The following is a 22427-nucleotide window of genomic DNA, read 5'->3' on the forward strand; positions in this document are numbered from 1 at the left end:
AGCAGACTACAGTCTAGAGGTTAGAGAATCATAGCAGACTACAGTCTAGAGGTTAGAGTCAGAGCAGACCACAGTCTAGACGTTAGAGTCAGAGCAGACTACAGTCTAGAGGTTAGAGTCATAGCAGACTACAGTCTAGAGGTTAGAGTCAGAGCAGACTACAGTCTAGAGGTTAGAGAGTCATAGCAGACTACAGTCTAGAGGTTAGAGTCATAGCAGACCACAGTCTAGAGGTTAGAGTCATAGCAGACTACAGTCTAGAGGTTAGAGTCATAGCAGACTACAGTCTAGAGGTTAGAGGCAGAGCAGACTACAGTCTAGAGGTTAGAGTCATAGCAGACCACAGTCTAGAGGTTAGAGTCATAGCAGACTACAGTCTAGAGGTTAGAGAGTCATAGCAGACTACAGTCTAGAGGTTAGAGTCATAGCAGACCACAGTCTAGAGGTTAGAGTCATAGCAGACTTCAGTCTAGAGGTTAGAGTCAGGGCAGACTACAGTCTAGAGGTTAGAGTCATAGCAGACTACAGTCTAGAGGTTAGAGTCAGAGCAGACTACAGTCTAGAGTATAGAGTCAGAGCAGACTACAGTCTAGAAGTTAGAGTCATAGCAGACTACAGTTTAGAGGTTAGAGAGTCAGAACAGACTACAGTCTAGAGGTTAGAGAGTCATAGCAGACTACAGTCTAGAGGTTAGAGTCATAGCAGACTTCAGTTTAGAGGTTAGAGTCAGAGCAGACTACAGTCTAGAGGTTAGAGTCATATCAGACTACAGTCTAGAGGTTAGAGTCATATCAGACTACAGCCTAGAGGTTAGAGAGTCAGAACAGACTTCAGTCTAGAGGTTAGAGTCAGAGCAGACTACAGTCTAGAGCAGACATGGGCAAACTACGGCCCGCGGGCCACATACGGCCCGTTAGGCTTTTTAATCCGGCCCGCCGAACTTGTCCAAATTATAGTAAAAACCTCCTTTTTTTCCCCTTTCCCTGCAATGCCCACGTTTCCCCAATAGATGGCGCACTCAAAACACATTGACCGTTGTTGGAGTGGCGCGTATTTCTCTTTATTTCACTTTAATTTTCACTTCGTTTCACGTCACCATTAAGCGAGAATTGCCACAACAAAACTAACTCCAGACTTTGATGCACTGGCAAAAAAAGGAGACCAACAACACTGTTCCCACTGAAATGGTGAGTTTTTCTGCTGTGTTATGAAAAAATGCATATGGAAAGTTTGGAAGTGCGTCTTTTAATTAAGAGCAATGCGCATTTACGCACAGCAGCGGTACAGTAGCTTTATTAACACGCCGCACATCGCTCTTAATTTAAATTTAAATTTTCAGCTGCAGGTAGGATATTTAATACAGCCTATGTCTGTGTGCTTGGCAACGATACACGTGTACTGTTTGCGCGTGAAGGCGAGGGCGTCCGTGGCGAGTTTGTAGAGCGCGCGGTCAGGACAATCCATCCATGATTTTGCGGAGTTTAACACAAGTAGATATTATTGAGCTTGAGTATTTCGTTGTGTAATAATATGTTTTGAATGTTGAAAGTGATTCCATTTTTCAATAAATGTTGATTTCTTTAACTTTGCACCTTCGATTGAAACTTATTAAAAACAGACGCAATCTTGATAAATCACAGTGCGTATGTTATTTTAATCTATTTACATTTCCTCATCCCGGTATCTGCGAAATAGTATGTAAATGCCATATCTTGCATATTCCTTGAGACAAATTTATTAACTGATAAGGGCTATTTTTCACATTTGAAAGACAGTTAATAAATTGGGTTGTAGTGTTCTTACTGTGCTATGAGGTTTGCACACACTACATTTAATGCTTTAGTATATCCGGCCCAAACACTCCCTCCAAATGCTCCTGGCCCGGCCCCTCTGTCAAATTTTAGAACCCATTGTGGCCCGCGAGTCAAAAAGTTTGCCCACCCCTGGTCTAGAGGTTAGTCATATCAGACTACAGTCTAGAGGTTAGAGTCATATCAGACTACAGCCTAGAGGTTAGAGAGTCAGAGCAGACTTCAGTCTAGAGGTTAGAGTCAGAGCAGACTACAGTCTAGAGGTTAGAGTCAGAGCAGACTTCAGTCTAGAGGTTAGAGTCATATCAGACTACAGCCTAGAGGTTAGAGAGTCAGAGCAGACTTCAGTCTAGAGGTTAGAGTCAGAGCAGACTACAGTCTAGAGGTTAGAGTCAGAGCAGACTTCAGTCTAGAGGTTAGAGAGTCAGAGCAGACTACAGTCTAGAGGTTAGAGAGTCAGAGCAGACTACGGTCTAGAGGTTAGAGTCATAGCAGACTACAGTTTAGAGGTTAGAGAGTCATATCAGACTACAGTCTAGAGGTTAGAGTCATATCAGACTACAGTCTAGAGGTTAGAGTCAGAGCAGACTACAGCCTAGAGGTTAGAGTCAGAGCAGACTACAGTCTAGAGGTTAGAGTCATAGCAGACTACAGTCTAGAGGTTAGAGTCAGAGCAGACTACAGTCTAGAGGTTAGAGTCAGAGCAGACTACAGTCTAGAGGTTAGAGTCATAGCAGACTACAGTCTAGAGGTTAGAGTCATAGCAGACTACAGTCTAGAGGTTAGAGTCATAGCAGACCACAGTCTAGAGGTTAGAGTCATAGCAGACCACAGTCTAGACGTTAGAGTCATAGCAGACCACAGTCTAGAGGTTAGAGTCAGAGCAGACTACAGCCTAGAGGTTAGAGTCATAGCAGACCACAGTCTAGAGGTTAGAGTCATAGCAGACCACAGTCTAGACGTTAGAGTCATAGCAGACCACAGTCTAGACGTTAGAGTCAGAGCAGACTACAGTCTAGAGGCTAGAGTCATAGCAGACCACAGTCTAGAGGTTAGAGTCATAGCAGACCACAGTCTAGAGGTTAGAGTCATAGCAGACCACAGTCTAGAGGATAGAGTCAGAGCAGACTACAGTCTAGAGGATAGAGTCAGAGCAGACTTCAGTCTAAAGAGGGGGTCCCTCCCTATCCTGTCCATCTTATTGTTATTGTTGTCCTATATGAGGAAGAGTTTTGGCTTTAGTTCCATCTCAGCCATCACAGCTGAAGGGTCTCCTCAGCTCTCTGAATACTGGGTAATAATAACACAGAGGACAGTTCATTAGAGTGTGCAGCCTTGAATACCGTTAACCTCCCTGAACCCCCTCTCTATGGCCTTCTGACCCCGTGGTCATGTATGTGGTGGCAGGAACGTCATAAAGGTGAAGTCATAGCTTCAGTGTTAGGAGGGTTTAACCCCCCCCCCCCCCCCCCCTGACTGTTTTAATGGGTGCGTCCCAAATGGCACCCTATTCCCTATATAGTGCACTACTTTTGACCAGGGCCCTATGGCCAATGGCACCCTATTCCCTATATAGTGCACTACTTTTGACCAGGGACCTATGGCACCCTATTCCCTATATAGTGCACTACTTTGACCAGGGCCCTATGGCCAATGGCACCCTATTCCCTATATAGTGCACTACTTTTGACCAGGGACCTATGGCACCCTATTCCCTATATAGTGCACTACTTTTGACCAGGGACCTATGGCCAATGGCACCCTATTCTCTATATAGTGCACTACTTTTGACCAGGGACCTATGGCACCCTATTCCCTATATAGTGCACTACTTTTGACCAGGGACCTATGGCACCCTATTCCCTATATAGTGCACTACTTTTGACCAGGGACCTATGGCACCCTATTCCCTATATAGTGCACTACTTTTGACCAGGGACCTATGGCCAATGGCACCCTATTCCCTATATAGTGCACTACTGCCTTGGTTAAAGGTACAGTGGACTACATAACAAAGCACTAGTATCTGGTCAATGGGCCTGACATGGGACTGACAGTTCTGTTGTTGTAGGGAAGTCCCAGCTGGGTTGGCTTTCATATTTTAAACACCATGACGATCACATTACACTACAGCTTTATTACACATCTGATCTGGATCTGGGGATCTGGGGCTGAGAGGATCTGGGCTGAGGGGATCTGGGCTGAGAGGATCTGGGCTGAGGGGATCTGGGGCTGAGGGGATCTGGGGCTGAGGGGATCTGGGGCTGAGGGGATCTGGGGCTGAGGGGATCTGGGGTTGAGGGGATCTGGGCTGAGAGGATCTGGGCTGAGAGGATCTGGGCTGAGGGGATCTGGGGCTGAGGGGATCTGGGGCTGAGGGGATCTGGGGTTGAGGGGATCTGGGCTGAGAGGATCTGGGCTGAGAGGATCTGGGCTGAGGGGATCTGGGGCTGAGAGGATCTGGGGCTGAGGGGGTCTGGGGATCTGGGCTGAGAGGATCTGGGCTGAGAGGATCTGGGCTGAGGGGATCTGGGGCTGAGGGGGTCTGGGGATCTGGGCTGAGAGGATCTGGGCTGAGAGGATCTGGGCTGAGAGGATCTGGGCTGAGGGGATCTGGGGCTGAGGGGGTCTGGGGATCTGGGCTGAGAGGATCTGGGGCTGAGGGGATCTGCAGGTTAGTGGTTTGGTGCTGAAGGTTAGTGGTTTGGTGCTGAAGGTTAGTGGTTTGGTGCTGTAGGTTAGTGGTTTGGTGCTGCAGGTTAGTGGTTTGGTGCTGCAGGTTAGTGGTTTGGTGCTGCAGGTTAGTGGTTTGGTGCTGTAGGTTAGTGGTTTGGTGCTGCAGGTTAGTGGTTTGGTGCTGCAGGTTAGTGGTTTGGTGCTGCAGGTTAGTGGTTTGGTGCTGCAGGTTAGTGGTTTGGTGCTGTAGGTTAGTGGTTTGGTGCTGCAGGTTAGTGGTTTGGTGCTGCAGGTTAGTGGTTTGGTGCTGCAGGTTAGTGGTTTGGTGCTGCAGGTTAGTGGTTTGGTGCTGCAGGTTAGTGGTTTGGTGCTGCAGGTTAGTGGTTTGGTGCTGCAGGTTAGTGGTTTGGTGCTGAAGGTTAGTGGTTTGGTGCTGCAGGTTAGTGGTTAGTGGTTTGGTGCTGCAGGTTAGTGGTTTGGTGCTGCAGGTTAGTGGTTAGTGGTTTGGTGCTGCAGGTTAGTGGTTTGGTGCTGCAGGTTAGTGGTTTGGTGCTGCAGGTTAGTGGTTTGGTGCTGCAGGTTAGTGGTTTGGTGCTGAAGGTTAGTGGTTTGGTGCTGCAGGTTAGTGGTTAGTGGTTTGGTGCTGCAGGTTAGTGGTTTGGTGCTGCAGGTTAGTGGTTAGTGGTTTGGTGCTGCAGGTTAGTGGTTGGGTGCTGCTGGTTAGTGGTTAGTGGTTTGGTGCTGCAGGTTAGTGGTTGGGTGCTGCTGGTTAGTGGTTAGTGGTTTGGTGCTGCAGGTTAGTGGTTTGGTGCTGCAGGTTAGTGGTTGGGTGCTGCAGGTTAGTGGTTTGGTGCTGCAGGTTAGTGGTTTGGTGCTGCAGGTTAGTGGTTTGGTGCTGCAGGTTAGTGGTTTGGTGCTGTAGGTTAGTGGGTTGGTGCTGCAGGTTAGTGGTTTGGTGCTGCAGGTTAGTGGTTTGGTGCTGCAGGTTAGTGGTTTGGTGCTGTAGGTTAGTGGGTTGGTGCTGCAGGTTAGTGGTTTGGTGCTGTAGGTTAGTGGGTTGGTGCTGCAGGTTAGTGGTTTGGTGCTGCAGGTTAGTGGTTTGGTGCTGCAGGTTAGTGGTTAGTGGTTTGGTGCTGCAGGTTAGTGGTTGGGTGCTGCTGGTTAGTGGTTTGGTGCTGCAGGTTAGTGGGTTGGTGCTGCAGGTTAGTGGTTTGGTGCTGCAGGTTAGTGGTTTGGTGCTGCAGGTTAGTGGTTTGGTGCTGCAGGTTAGTGGTTTGGTGCTGCAGGTTAGTGGTTTGGTGCTGCAGGTTAGTGGGTTGGTGAGAACAATATTTTTGGTGAACAATAAGGTTGGTATTATCATTGTGTAAATCTGTTACAGCTCAAGTCGACTACAAAACCCACAATGCAACGTTCTCTCTATGAGCTGGCTGGCTGTCAAGCGAAACGTAGCGACACACAAAAATAGCCAAGTCAACGTCAGCATGTCGATGGTAGCGACTCCAGACGAGTCCCGTGGGGTTGGTGAGGGTCTCATCTTTCCATACAGCGGTCACATTAGTTTGGAGACCAAACCGTTTGGACGCTACACACGTTTTCGTGAGAAAAACGTTTTATGTCTCATGGTCTGACACACATATTTCCCTCAGATCACACAGACCCACAAAGAATTAGAAAACAAACCCGATTTTGATAAACTCCCATATCTACTGGGTGAAATACCACAGTGTTCCATCACAGCAGCAAGATGTGTGACCTGTTGCTACAAGAAAAGGGCAACTAGTGAAGAACAAACACCATTGTAAATACAACCTATATTTATGTTTATTTATTTTCCCTTTTGTACTTTAACTATTTTCACATCGTTACAACTCTGTATATAGACATAATATGACATTTTAAATGTCTTTATTCTTTTGGAATTTTTGTGAGTGTAATATTTACTGTTCATTTTTATTACCTATTTCACTTACAATGCAAACATATGGGGGAGAGAGAGACCAGAGAGAGAGACCAGAGAGAGAGACCAGAGAGAGAGAGACATCTCAACACTGAGCGTCAGCAGGGATTGAATTACCCCAGTAGACCCCACTAGGGGCCTGGGGAGGATATGTATAGAACACAGAGTATATCAAGGGGCCACCGTCCACTGGATAATTCACTGAATTCTTGTGGAAAGAGTTCTACCTGATTTTACTAGGAACCAAAAGGGGTTCTCCTATGGGGACAGTTGAAGAACCCGTTGGAACCCGTTTTTATAAGAGTTAATGAGATAGTAGTTCAGCCATCTCTCTCTCTTCTCTCCTCCACTGTCCTGCCCTGTAACCCTCAGCCATCTCTCTCTCTTCCCTCCCTCCTCCACTGTCCTGCCCTGTAACCCTCAGCCATCTCTCTCTCTCCTCCACTGTCCTCCACTGTCCTGCCCTGTAACCCTCAGCCATCTCTCTCTCCTCTCCCTCCTCCACTGTCCTGCCCCGTAACCCTCAGCCATCTCTCTCTTCCCTCTCTCCTCCACTGTCCTGCCCTGTAACCCTCAGCCATCTCTCTCTTCCCTCTCTCCTCCACTGTCCTGCCCCGTAACCCTCAGCCATCTCTCTCTCTTCCCTCTCTCCTCCACTGTCCTGCCCTGTAACCCTCAGACATCTCTCTCTTCCCTCTCTCCTCCACTGTCCTGCCCCGTAACCCTCAGCCATCTCTCTCTCTTCCCTCTCTCCTCCACTGTCCTGCCCTGTAACCCTCAGCCATCTCTCTCTCTCCTCTCCCTCCTCCACTGTCCTGCCCGTAACCCTCAGCCATCTCTCTCTCTTCCCTCTCTCCTCCACTGTCCTGCCCTGTAACCCTCAGCCATCTCTCTCTCTTCCCTCTCTCCTCCACTGTCCTGCCCTGTTACCCTCAGCCATCTCTCTCTTCCCTCTCTCCTCCACTGTCCTGCCCTGTAACCCTCAGCCATCTCTCTCTCTCCTCTCTCTCCTCCACTGTCCTGCCTGTAACCCTCAGCCATCTCTCTCTTCCCTCTCTCCTCCACTGTCCTGCCCTGTAACCCTCAGCCATCTCTCTCTTCTCTCCCTCCTCCACTGTCCTGCCCCGTAACCCTCAGCCATCTCTCTCTCTTCCCTCTCTCCTCCACTGTCCTGCCCTGTAACCCTCAGACATCTCTCTCTTCCCTCTCTCCTCCACTGTCCTGCCCCGTAACCCTCAGCCATCTCTCTCTCTTCCCTCTCTCCTCCACTGTCCTGCCCTGTAACCCTCAGCCATCTCTCTCTCTCCTCTCCCTCCTCCACTGTCCTGCCCGTAACCCTCAGCCATCTCTCTCTCTTCCCTCTCTCCTCCACTGTCCTGCCCTGTAACCCTCAGCCATCTCTCTCTCTTCCCTCTCTCCTCCACTGTCCTGCCCTGTTACCCTCAGCCATCTCTCTCTTCCCTCTCTCCTCCACTGTCCTGCCCTGTAACCCTCAGCCATCTCTCTCTCTCCTCTCTCTCCTCCACTGTCCTGCCTGTAACCCTCAGCCATCTCTCTCTTCCCTCTCTCCTCCACTGTCCTGCCCTGTAACCCTCAGCCATCTCTCTCTTCTCTCCCTCCTCCACTGTCCTGCCCTGTAACCCTCAGCCATCTCTCTCTCTCCTCTCCCTCCTCCACTGTCCTGCCCTGTAACCCTCAGCCATCTCTCTCTTCTCTCCCTCCTCCACTGTCCTGCCCTGTAACCCTCAGCCATCTCTCTATCTCCTCTCCCTCCACTGTCCTGCCCTGTAACCCTCAGCCATCTCTCTCTCCTCTCCCTCCTCCACTGTCCTGCCCTGTAACCCTCAGCCATCTCTCTCTTCCCTCCCTCCTCCACTGTCCTGCCCTGTAACCCTCAGCCATCTCTCTCTCTCCTCTCCCTCCTCCACTGTCCTGCCCGTAACCCTCAGCCATCTCTCTCTCTCTCCTCTCCCTCCTCCACTGTCCTGCCCTGTTACCCTCAGCCATCTCTCTCTCTCCTCTCCCTCCTCCACTGTCCTGCCCTGTAACCCTCAGCCATCTCTCTCTCCTCTCCCTCCTCCACTGTCCTGCCCTGTTACCCTCAGCCATCTCTCTCTCTCCTCTCCCTCCTCCACTGTCCTGCCCTGTAACCCTCAGCCATCTCTCTCTCTCCTCTCCCTCCTCCACTGTCCTGCCCTGTAACCCTCAGCCATCTCTCTCTCTTCTCTCCCTCCTCCACTGTCCTGCCCTGTAACCCTCAGCCATCTCTCTCTCTCCCCTCCCTCCTCCACTGTCCTGCCCCGTAACCCTCAGCCATCTCTCTCTTCCCTCTCTCCTCCACTGTCCTGCCCCGTAACCCTCAGCCATCTCTCTCTCCTCTCCCTCCTCCACTGTCCTGCCCGTAACCCTCAGCCATCTCTCTCTCTTCTCTCCCTCCTCCACTGGCCTGCCCTGTAACCCTCAGCCATCTCTCTCTTCTCTCTCTCCTCCACTGTCCTGCCCTGTAACCCTCAGCCATCTCTCTCTTCCCTCTCTCCTCCACTGTCCTGCCCTGTAACCCTCAGCCATCTCTCTCTCTTCTCTCCCTCCTCCACTGTCCTGACCTGTAACCCTCAGCCATCTCTCTCTCTTCTCTCTCTCCTCCACTGTCCTGCCCTGTAACCCTCAGCCATCTCTCTCTCTTCTCTCCCTCCTCCACTGTCCTGCCTGTAACCCTCAGCCATATCTCTCTTCCCTCTCTCCTCCACTGTCCTGCCCTGTAACCCTCAGCCATCTCTCTCTTCTCTTCCTCCTCCACTGTCCTGCCCTGTAACCCTCAGCCATCTCTCTCTCTTCTCTCCCTCCTCCACTGTCCTGACCTGTAACCCTCAGCCATCTCTCTCTCTTCTCTTCCTCCTCCACTGTCCTGCCCCGTAACCCTCAGCCATCTCTCTCTTCCCTCTCTCCTCCACTGTCCTGCCCTGTAACCCTCAGCCATCTCTCTCTTCTCTTCCTCCTCCACTGTCCTGCCTGTAACCCTCAGCCATCTCTCTCTCTTCCCTTTCTATGTGCCTGTGAAACGAGGAAATACAATTCTTTACGCCAGGGTTCCCTCTCTCTCTCTCTCTCTCTCTCTCTTTCTCTCTTTTTCCGCAGGGCTGGCCTTCCTCGGATGTTGGAGGTAAACACACACACACACACACACACACACACACACACACAAACACACACACCCTGGTTAAGCTCGTCTCTCCTTCAAAAAGAGCCCCTCAGTCCCCCAGTGAGCATAGTAAGGTACATACTACGGTGAACTCAGAGAGGAAGGGAACCAGTACTGGGAGAAGAGAAGACTGTCTGCCCCAAGGCCAGTAAGGTACATACTACGGTGAACTCAGAGAGGAAGGGAAGCAGTACTGGGAGAAGAGAAGACTGTCTGCCCCAAGGCCAACAGCACAGCCAGTCAACCCCACAGAGAGGCACTATCTGCAGCAGACAGCACTTAAACAGACATTCACGTGGACACACTCACGCTCACAGCACACACAGCAAGGAAACACACACACACACCTCAGGACACACAGCAAGGACACACACACACCTCAGGACACACAGCAAGGACACACACACACCTCAGGACACACAGCAAGGACACACACACACCTCAGGACACACAGCAAGGACACACACACACCTCAGGACACACAGCAAGGACACACACACACCTCAGGCCCTTGAGGAAAATCCACCTTTGTGACAGCTCCTTTATTCAACCTTAAAGTCAACACTGTATTCAGACTGAATTTCCCCGACAGGCTCTTCAACAATCCTGACCCTGTCCTGTCCTACCCTGTTAAACCCTACCCTGTCCTGTCCTACCCTGTCCTGTCCCACCACTACAGTAGGATTATCTAACACAGAGGAAGCAACATGGTTATTACACCACTTACAACCCCCTCTACACCCAGGTCTACCCTGTTAAACCCTACCCTGTCTTGTTCTACCCTGTTAAACCCTACCCTGTCTTGTCCTACCCTGTTAAACCCTACCATGTCATGTCCTACCCTGTTAAACCCTACCCTGTCTTGTCCTACCCTGTTAAACCCTACCATGTCATGTCCTACCCTGTTAAACCCTACCCTGTCTTGTCCTACCCTGTTAAAACCCTACCCTGTCATGTCCTACCCTGTTAAACCCTACCATGTCATGTCCTACCCTGTTAAACCCTACCCTGTACTGTCCCGTACCGGTAAGGTAAAGCCATCAAACAGCTACACCTCCTCAGACAAAACTCCATGCAGCTCAATGTGTGTGTTGTGTGTGTGTGTGGGTTCTGTGTGTGTTCAGAGTGTGTGTGTGTGTGTGTGTGTGTGTGTGTTTGTTCTGTGAGTGTGTGTTCTGTGAGTGTGTGTTCTGTGTGTGTTCAGTGTGTGTGTGTGGTCAGTGTGTATGTTGACTCACCATAGTGTATGCTGTATGTCCTCTGTGGAAGTATATCCTTAGCTGGGATCATATTCCTCAGTGAACGAGTCTCTCTGCTGTAGTCTACCTCCTAACTGTACCGCTGCTACTACCAACTACCGCTTTCACACACTGCAGCGACTAGCACACGCTACGGCCCACCCACACCAGTCCTGCCCCCTCAGACGCAGGCCCGCCTCTCTGCCTGTCAGTGGGACAGTTTGTTTTGTATGGCCCGGTGCCCCGGGTGGGCGGAGTTTGCACCATTTTACACCATTTAATTGGTCCTTAAGTGAAATTTCTACCCAGCCGGGGCACTGGGTCACTCTATCCTAATGTAGGGTACTCCCCTACTCCAGCTAAGTCTCTCTCTCTCCCTCTCTCTCTCTCTGTCTCTCTCCGTCTCTCTGTCTCCCAGTAGATATGGGAGTTTATCAAAATCGGGTTTGTTTTCTAATTCTTTGTGGATCTGTGTAATCTGAGGGAAATATGTGTCTCTAATAAGGTCATACATTTGGCAGGAGGTTAGGAAGTGCAGCTCAGTTTCCACCTCATTTTGTGGGCAGTGTGCACATAGCCTGTCTTCTCTTGAGAGCCATGTCTGCCAACGGCGGCCTTTCTCAATAGCAAGGCTATGCTCACTGAGTCTGTACATAGTCAAAGCTTTCCTTAAGTTTGGGTCAGTCACAGTGGTCAGGTATTCTGCCACTGTGTACTCTCTGTTTAGGAACAAATAGCATTCTCATGATTTGATTGGGTCTAATTGTGTTGCTGTCCTGGGGCTCTGTGGGGTCTGTTTGTGTTCATACCAGTATCTTTACTAATGTAAATATAAAGATAAACAAAATCTCTCTCAATGTGATGAAGACTAAGGAGATTCGGCCCAATACATCAATGGGGCCAAGCTTCCTGCCATCCAGGACCTCTATACCAGGCGGTGTCAGAGGAAGGCCCGAAAAATTGTCAAAGACTCCAGCCACCCTAATCATAGACTGTTCTCTCTGCTACCGCACGGCAAGCGGTACCGGAGCGTCAAGTCTAGGTCCAGGAGGCTTCTGAATAGCTTCTACCCCCCCAAGCCATAAGACTCCTGAACATCTAATTAAATGTCTACCCAGACTATTTGCATTCCCCCCCACCCCCCTCTTTTACACCACTGCTACTCTCTGTTATTATCTTTGATAGTCACTTTAACTCTACCTACATGTACATATTACCTCAATTAACTGGTACCCCCTGTATGTAGCCTCGCTGTTGTTATTTACTGCTGCTCTTTAATTATTTGTTATTTTTCTTTTTTACTTATCTATTTTTTACTTCTTTTTTCTTAAAACTGCATTGTTGGTCTTGTAAGTAAGTATTTCACTGTGAGGTCTACCTACACCTGCTGTATGCGGAGCATGTGACAACTAGAATTTGATTTGATTTGATCATTGACAAGACGGAGAAACCAGACATGCGCTCCAAACAAAAAGACAATGAAGAAATGTACATTAAAACTGGTCAATCTAGTTCCATTTTGAACAAGCCTTTATAGCTGGTTAGAGCTGGAGGGTTTATAACCCACATATTAGAGCAGGTTAAACCTCACATATTAGAGCAGGTTAAACCCCACATATTAGAGCAGGTTAAACCTCACATATTAGAGCAGGTTAAACCCCACATATTAGAGCAGGTTAAACCTCACATATTAGAGCAGGTTAAACCCCACATATTAGAGCAGGTTAAACCCCACATATTAGAGCAGGTTAAACCTCACATATTAGAGCAGGTTAAACCTCACATATTAGAGCAGGTTAAACCTCACATATTAGAGCAGGTTAAACCTCACATATTAGAGCAGGTTAAACCTCAGGGAGGGAGGCTTCTAGAAACACAACTGTAAACTACGCCTGGAATAATATACTTAATGACAGAACGGAAACCAGGCTATCTTAACCACACAGTATAGAGTGCTGGGGGAATGCAGGGGTTACCAGGCTATCTTAACCACACAGTATAGAGTGCTGGGGAAATGCAGGGGTTACCAGGCTATCTTAACCACACAGTATAGAGTGCTGGGGGAAATGCAGGGGTTACCAGGCTATCTTAACCACACAGTATAGAGTGCTGGGGAAATGCAGGGGTTACCAGGCTATCTTAACCACACAGTATAGAGTGCTGGGGAAATGCAGGGGTTACCAGGCTATCTTAACCACACAGTATAGAGTGCTGGGGAAATGCAGGGGTTACCAGGCTATCTTAACCACACAGTATAGAGTGCTGGGGAAATGCAGGGGTTACCAGGCTATCTTAACCACACAGTATAGAGTGCTGGGGAAATGCAGGGGTTACCAGGCTATCTTAACCACACAGTATAGAGTGCTGGGGAAATGCAGGGGTTACCAGGCTATCTTAACCACACAGTATAGAGTGCTGGGGAAATGCAGGGGTTACCAGGCTATCTTAACCACACAGTATAGAGTGCTGGGGAAATGCAGGGGTTACCAGGCTATCTTAACCACACAGTATAGAGTGCTGGGGAAATGCAGGGGTTAACAGAAACCAGGCTATCTTAACCACGCAGTATAGAGTGCTGGGGAAATACAGGGGTTACCAGGCTAGACAGGCCTTGTTTGGGGAATGGTCCACCATTAAGGAGACAGGCCTGGTTTGGGGAATGGTCCATCATTAAGGAGACAGGCCTGGTTTGGGGAATGGTCCACCATTAAGGAGACAGGCCTGGTTTGGGGAATGGTCCACCATTAAGGAGACAGGCCTGGTTTGGGGAATGGTCCATCATTAAGGAAGCAGGCCTTGTTTGGGGAATGGTCCACCATTAAGGATGCAGGCCTGGTTTGGGGAATGGTCCATCATTAAGGATGCAGGCCTGGTTTGGGGAATGGTCCATCATTAAGGAGACAGGCCTGGTTTGGGGAACGGTCCACCATTAAGGATGCAGGCCTGGTTTGGGGAATGGTCCATCATTAAGGAGACAGGCCTGGTTTGGGGAATGGTCCACCATTAAGGACACAGGCCTGGTTTGGGGAATGGTCCCTCATTAAGGACGCAGGCCTGGTTTGGGGAATGGTCCACCCCTCCACTCCGTCTCAGATGGATGGATGTGTCACATGTCGCTTGGAACTGTTCTCTCAGAGAAATATATGTATCTGAGAACAAGAAAACCTGATTAGAGCTGGAGGGGACAACCCAAATATCATAACTGGTTAAACCTCAGGGAGAGAGAGAGAGATTTAGGTGCTCGTTCTCTGCCTCAGATAATCAGCTTGATGGATAATGAGTAAGTGTCTGAGTGACTTAACAAGCTCTGAGAGCTATAATCCCTGTGTGACTGGGAGGACTAGGTACCGCATGGTGCTATGACACAATCTGATCCCCATCACAGAGTAATACTGAGTAGGTTATTCTAGATTAGGAGTCTCCCCTCCTGGAGTCAGGTACCAGGTACGCTGGCTATGCAGAGTAATACTGAGTAGATTATCCTAGATTAGGAGTCTCCCCTCCTGGAGTCATGTACGCTGGCTATGCAGAGTAATACTGAGTAGGTTATTCTAGATTAGGAGTCTCCCCTCCTGGAGTCAGGTACCAGGTATGCTGGCTATGCAGAGTAATACTGAGCAGGTTATTCTAGATTAGGAGTCTCCCCTCCTGGGGTCAGGTACCAGGTATGCTGGCTATGCAGAGTAATACTGAGCAGGTTATTCTAGATTAGGAGTCTCCCCTCCTGGAGTCAGGTACCAGGTATGCTGGCTATGCAGAGTAATACTGAGCAGGTTATTCTAGATTAGGAGTCTCCCCTCCTGGAGTCAGGTACCAGGTATGCTGGCTATGCAGAGTAATACTGAGTAGGTTATTCTAGATTAGGAGTCTCCCCTCCTGGAGAGGTACCAGGTATGCTGGCTATGCAGATTAATACTGAGCAGGTTATTCTAGATTAGGAGTCTCCCCTCCTGGATATGGTATGCTGGCTATGCAGCGTAATACTGAGCAGGTTATTCTAGATTAGGAGTCTCCCCTCCTGGAGAGGTATCAGGTATGCTGGCTATGCAGATTAATACTGAGCAGGTTATTCTAGATTAGGAGTCTCCCCTCCTGGATATGGTATGCTGGCTATGCAGAGTAATACTGAGTAGGTTATTCTAGATTAGGAGTCTCCCCTCCTGGATAAGGTATGCTGGCTATGCAGAGTAATACTGAGTAGGTTATTCTAGATTAGGAGTCTCCCCTCCTGGAGAGGTACCAGGTATGCTGGCTATGCAGAGTAATACTGAGCAGGTTATCCTAGATTAGGAGTCTCCCCTCCTGGAGAGGTACCAGGTACGCTGGCTATGCAGAGTAATACTGAGTAGATTATCCTAGATTAGGAGTCTCCCCTCCTGGAGAGGTACCAGGTATGCTGGCTATGCAGAGTAATACTGAGCAGGTTATTCTAGATTAGGAGTCTCCCCTCCTGGAGAGGTACCAGGTATGCTGGCTATGCAGATTAATACTGAGCAGGTTATCCTAGATTAGGAGTCTCCCCTCCTGGAGAGGTACCAGGTATGCTGGCTATGCAGAGTAATACTGAGTAGGTTATTCTAGATTAGGAGTCCCCCCTCCTGGATATGGTATGCTGGTTATGCAGAGTAATACTGAGTAGATTATTCTAGATTAGGAGTCCCCCCTCCTGGATATGGTATGCTGGCTATGCAGAGTAATACTGAGTAGGTTATTCTAGATTAGGAGTCTCCCCTCCTGGAGTCAGGTACCAGGTATGCTGGCTATGCAGAGTAATACTGAGTAGGTTTTCCTAGATTAGGAGTCTCCCCTCCTGGAGAGGTACCAGGTACGCTGGCTATGCAGAGTAATACTGAGTAGATTATCCTAGATTAGGAGTCTCCCCTCCTGGAGAGGTACCAGGTATGCTGGCTATGCAGAGTAATACTGAGTAGGTTATCCTAGATTAGGAGTCTCCCCTCCTGGATAAAGTATGCTGGCTATGCAGAGTAATACTGAGCAGGTTATCCTAGATTAGGAGTCTCCCCTCCTGGATATGGTATGCTGGCTATGCAGAGTAATACTGAGCAGGTTATCCTAGATTAGGAGTCTCCCCTCCTGGAGACAGACCTCTACATGCTTTGTAAGTAGGAAAACCTGCAAAATCGGCAGTGTATCAAATACTTGTTCTCCCCACTGTATATATATTGAGAGAGAGAGTATATATAACAGTGGAGGCTGGTGGGAGGAGCTATAGGAGGACAGGCTCATTGTTATGGTAGAAATGGAAAACATAGAATGGAGTCAAACATGTGTTTTCCAGTCCAGCCATTACAACGAGCCGGTCCTCCTATAGCTCCTCCCACCAGCCTCCACTGGTTCCATTTGGGAAGCTGCTACTGTCACAGATCTGGGCCCACAAGACTCAGAGATGTCAAAGGCCTGGGAGCCAATGAGGGAAGAGGAACTGGTTTTCACATTGTTATTACACAAATTATGTGAAGCAGTTTCTGTTCCAATAATAATTTGCTGCTAACTGTGACAGAGCGGAAGTGATGCTCGTGTTGGGTCTTTCAGTGGGCTGCTAACTGTGACAGAGAGGAAGTGATGCTCGTGAGGGGTCTTTCAGTGGGCTGGTTAGCGGAGAAGGGGTTTCACTCTCATACCAAACCCCTCCCCCTAATCTACATAGACCATAAAACCCCAAACTGGCTGAAGTAACCTCTCTCATCGTCACTCAATGCCTAGGTTTACCTCCACTGTACTCGTACCCTACCATACCCTTGTCGTCTCCTTTTATTCTCTGTTCCCAACGCACTAGACGGCCAGTTCTTCTAGCCTTTAACGGCAATTCAAAACGGTGCTGTTATATGCTGACCGCACCGCCCGCGTCGCTCGAGCGTTGCAAAATAAATGTACACATACATGTTGTTCAATCATTGCACCCACACTGCTCGCGCCACACTGCTCGCGCCACCCTGCTCGCTCGCGACAAAGGGCGTTCTGCATTGCCAGGCGCTAAAATAGAACTTGATTATATTTGTGACGCAGAGCAACGCTGCAAGTCCCACCTCTCCCATCTCCTCATTGGTTTTTAGAAGCATATACACAGGTGCCATCTCCTCATTGGTTATACCCAGGTGCCATCTCCTCATTGGTTATACCCAGGTGCCATCTCCTCATTGGTTATACCCAGGTGCCATCTCCTCATTGGTTATACCCAGGTGCCATCTCCTCATTGGTTATACCCAGGTGCCATCTCCTCATTGGTTATACCCAGCTGGGTGATTGAAAGATGAACGGAGGTTGGTTGTGGTAATGCACCTTATTATGAAAGTTAGTTGCTAATCGTCATATAAAGTCCAAAGAAGAAGAAGAAGCCTGGAAGGAGGAAAGATGACTAGAAACGATTCGGTTGACCGTTTTATGTATGGATTAATAGTCGGAGTAGAGGACCTTGTGCATTTCAGGTAAAATAACAACTCAATGTTTATATCCTAAGACAAATTAGCTAGAAACTGCAAGCTAGCTAGCTAAATAGGACACATTAGCTAGCAACTGCAAGCTAAATAGCTAAATAGGACACATTAGCTAGCAACTGCACGCTAGCCAGCTAAATGCACAAATTAGCTAGCAACAGCAAGCTAGCTAAATAAATAGGACAAATTAGCTAGCAACTGCAAGCTAGCTAGCTAAATAGCCATAAATGTTTAATGCTTTTCGACCTGTCCCCAAATTAATATAGTTGGTTCAGAGTTTGTTTTGATATTTCAACCAGCGTGTCCTGATCGTGTTTGGTGTGTGGTGGGGGGGGGGACAAAATCAATATGCGGACGACGGACCCGCGGTTTGGGCATGGTGTTAGAAATCCCAAGTGAAGAAGTGACTTGACTCCTACATATACCAGCTGCTTGTCACACCTTCCTGCACTGTAATAAGCTGTCATAAAGTTGAAGCCGAACCTGGAGACAAGACTGATCTAGAACAGTGGAATCATGTAGCTCAGACAGACTGATCTAGAACAGTGGAATCATGTAGCTCAGACAGACTGATCTAGAACAGTGGAATCATGTAGCTCAGACAGACTGATCTAGAACAGTGGAATCATGTAGCTCAGACAGACTGATCTAGAACAGTGGAATCATGTAGCTCAGACAGACTGATCTAGAACAGTGGAATCATGTAGCTCAGACAGACTGATCTAGAACAGTGGAATCATGTAGCTCAGACAGACTGATCTAGAACAGTGGAATCATGTAGCTCAGACAGACTGATCTAGAACAGTGGAATCATGTAGCTCAGACAGACTGATCTAGAACAGTGGAATCATGTAGCTCAGACAGACTGATCTAGAACAGTGGAATCATGTAGCTCAGACAGACTGATCTAGAACAGTGGAATCATGTAGATCAGTTAGCTTAGAGGGAGTTTAAGAGGGAGTGCTGTTGAATGACTTGCCTCTCAGGTTTTGCCATCTGGGATCCTGTGTCAGATTTAGCCAGTAGAACAGTTATCTAGCCCATGTAAACACAGTATTGTATGTTACCCTACACCCCCAAACAATGAGGCTGGTTTACTACAATAGTTGACAAACCCTGATCTTCCCCAGGCTGCTCTCTGGTGTTACTGACTGTCTTTGTTGGGTACTCAGTCAGACATGTTGAAACACTCCGCAGTAGATTAATGACAGGCTGGCTGGCTGGCCGGCTGATTGGCTGGCAGGCTGGCTGGCTGGCTGGCTGAAGGACCGGCTGGCCCATCCCATGGGGATGTACGACAGACCTGGGTTCAGAAACTATTTGAAATATTTTTAAATACTTTTATCGTTTGATCTAGCCTGCCTAGAGTGCCATATCGATGGAGTTTGCCGTTTTGGGACTTCTCTATTGGCTCATTAAGCCAGGCAAGCTCAATCAAGCACAGATAACGTATTATAACTCATTTCAAATAGTATTTGAACCTGGCAGGCCCAGGTCCTGTGTTTGCTCTGGGTGATAGACAGTACAGCATGCCAGGTCCTGTGTTTGCTCTGGGTGATAGACAGTACAGCCTGTCAGGTCCTGTGTTTACTCTAGGTGATGTAGTAGACAGTACAGCCTGTCAGGTCCTGTGTTTACTCTGGGTGATAGACAGTACAGCCTGTCAGGTCCTGTGTTTACTCTGGGTGATAGACAGTACAGCCTGTCAGGTCCTGTGTTTACTCTGGGTGATAGACAGTACAGCCTGTCAGGTCCTCTGGGTGATAGACAGTACAGCCTGTCAGGTCCTGTGTTTACTCTGGGTGATAGACAGTACAGCCTGTCAGGTCCTGTGGGTGATAAGACAGTACAGCCTGTCAGGTTCTGTGTTTACTCTGGGTGATGAAGTAGACAGTACAGCCTGTCAGGTCCTGTGTTTACTCTGGGTGATAGACAGTACAGCCTGTCAGGTCCTGTGTTTACTCTGGGTGATAGACAGTACAGCCTGTCAGGTCCTGTGTTTACTCTGGGTGATAGACAGTACAGCCTGTCAGGTCCTGTGTTTACTCTGGGTGATAGACAGTACAGCCTGTCAGGTCCTGTGTTTACTCTGGGTGATAGACAGTACAGCCTGTCAGGTCCTGTGTTTACTCTGGGTGATAGACAGTACAGCTTGTCAGGTCCTGTGTTTACTCTGGGTGATAGACACTACAGCCTGTATGGTCCTGTGTTTACTCTGGGTGATAGACAGTACAGCCTGTCAGGTCCTGTGTTTACTCTGGGTGATAGACACTACAGCCTGTCAGGTCCTGTGTTTACTCACGGTGATAGAGTACAGAGTCATGGGTGATTTGGAGTGAAGGCTACCCTTACTACCCTCATTAACCACAAGTGAAATATTTGATCATGTGAACCCTTGAGATGAAAAATAATCTCGGGAAATTAACCAACCATACATTATCAATTAACCAACCATACACCGTGTATAAACCCTGTGTATAAACCGTGAAAAAACCCTGTGTATAAACCCTGTGTATAAACCCCGTGTTTAAACCCCGTGTGTAAACCCCGTCTGTAGACCACGTCTATAAACCCTGTCTATAAACCCTGTGTATAAACCCTGTGTATAAACCCTGTGTATAAACACTATGTATAAACCCTGTGTATAAACCCTGTGTATAAACCCTGTGTATAAACCCTGTGTATAAACACCTTGTATAAACCCTGTGTATAAACACCATGTATAAACCCTGTGTATAAACACTATGTATAAACCCAGTGTATAAACCCTGTGTATAAACCCTGTGTATAAACCCTGTGTATAAACCCTGTGTATAAACCCTGTGTATAAACACCATGTATAAACCCTGTGTATAAACCCTGTGTATAAACACCATGTATAATATGTGTATAAACCCTGTGTATAAACTATGTGTATAAACCCTGTGTATAAACACCATGTATAAACCCTGTGTATAAACCCTGTGTATAAACACCATGTATAAACCCTGTGTATAAACACTGTGTATAAACCCTGTGTATAAACCCTGTGTATAAACACCATGTATAAACACTGTGTATAAACACCATGTATAAACCCTGTGTATAAACACCATGTATAAACCCTGTGTATAAACCCTGTGTATAAACACTGTGTATAAACACCATGTATAAACCCTGTGTATAAACACCATGTATAAACCCTGTGTATAAACACCATGTATAAACACCATGTATAAACCCTGTGTATAAACCCTGTGTATAAACCCTGTGTATAAACACCATGTATAAACCCTGTGTATAAACCCTGTGTATAAACACTGTGTATAAACCCTGTGTATAAACACCATGTATAAACCCTGTGTATAAACACCATGTATAAACACCATGTATAAACCCTGTGTATAAACACCATGTATGAACACCATGTATAAACCCTGTGTATAAACACCATGTATAAACACCATGTATAAACCCTGTGTATAAACACCATGTATAAATCCTGTGTATAAACACCATGTATGTGTCAACAGGTGTGTGAGAGTGGTTGTTTGTCTTGACACTGGAGGCATATGAAGTCTGATTCCAGCTTGGTTTAAATAGAGAGGGACAGAGCTCTGCTGATAAGACCAGGCAGGTTCTGTAGCACCTCTACAGATACCTCTCAGAGAGAGGAGACAGAGAGAGAGAGAGAGAGAGAGAGAGAGAGAGACAGAGAGAGACAGAGACAGAGAGAGACAGAGAGAGAGCGACGGAGAGAGAGCGAGAGAGCCAGAGAGAGACAGAGAGAGAGACAGAGAGAGAGACAGAGAGAGATAGAGAGAGAGAGAGAGAGAGAGAGAGAGAGAGAGAGAGAGAGAGAGAGAGAGAGAGAGAGAGACAGAGAGAGATAGAGAGAGAGAGAGAGAGAGAGAGAGAGAGAGAGAGAGAGAGAGAGAGAGAGACAGAGAGAGACAGAGACAGAGAGAGACAGAGAGAGAGCGACGGAGAGAGAGCGAGAGAGCCAGAGAGAGACAGAGAGAGAGACAGAGAGAGATAGAGAGAGAGAGAGAGAGAGAGAGAGAGAGAGAGAGAGAGAGAGAGAGAGAGAGAGAGAGAGAGAGACAGAGAGAGATAGAGAGAGAGAGAGAGAGAGAGAGAGAGAGAGAGAGAGAGAGAGAGAGAGAGAGAGAGAGACAGAGAGAGACAGAGAGAGATAGAGAGAGAGAGAGAGAGAGAGACAGACAGAGAGAGCCAGAGAGAGACAGAGAGAGAGAGACAGAGAGAGAGAGAGAGACAGAGACAGAGACAGAGACAGAGACAGAGACAGAGACAGAGACAGAGACAGAGACAGAGACAGACAGAGTGGAGTGTTTCCACTTCTGTGAGTGGAATGTTTACTTTAAATTGTTATTGTTTATTTAACTTTTGTATATTATCTACCTCACTTGCTTTGGCAATGTAAACATATGTTTCCCATGCCAATAAAGCAAATTGAATTGAATTAAATTGAGAGAGACAGACAGAAAGAGACAAAGAGAGAGACAGAACGAGAGAGAAAGTCAGTGACCGAGAAAAAGAGGGAGACAGAGAGATCATTTGGTACAAATCCGACCTACAACATCTAATTGATCCCCTCAAAATTGGCAAATATCACATTTGGTTAAAACTGAAAAAAGAACTTGTACTGACAGAAAAAGATGTGTTCCTTTGCGCAATTTATATCCCCCCCTCAGAATCCCCATATTACTCAGAGGAGATCTTCCCCACCCTTGAGGAAGAGACGTGCCATTTCCAGGCCCAGGGAAATGTGCTCATCTGTGGTGACACAAATGCGCGCACAGGAACACTACCTGATCTAACGAGCACACGAGGGGACAGCTTTATTACAGGCCATAATGTTTCTAACTGTCTTAATCTCCCCAATAGAAACAACAGTGACAGCACCGTCAACAAAAACGGAAGGGATCTGTTGCAGCTCTGTAGAAGCCTGGGTCTGTACTTTGTCAATGGTAGGTTACGGGGGGACTCTTTGGGGAGATTCACCTACTGCTCACCTCTTGGCCACAGTACAGTAGACTATATGATCACAGACATTGACCCCTTCTCTCTCAGCTCATTCACTGTCAA

This window comes from Salvelinus fontinalis, chromosome 35, assembly GCF_029448725.1.
Source record: "Salvelinus fontinalis isolate EN_2023a chromosome 35, ASM2944872v1, whole genome shotgun sequence".
NCBI classification, from domain to species: domain Eukaryota; kingdom Metazoa; phylum Chordata; class Actinopteri; order Salmoniformes; family Salmonidae; genus Salvelinus; species Salvelinus fontinalis.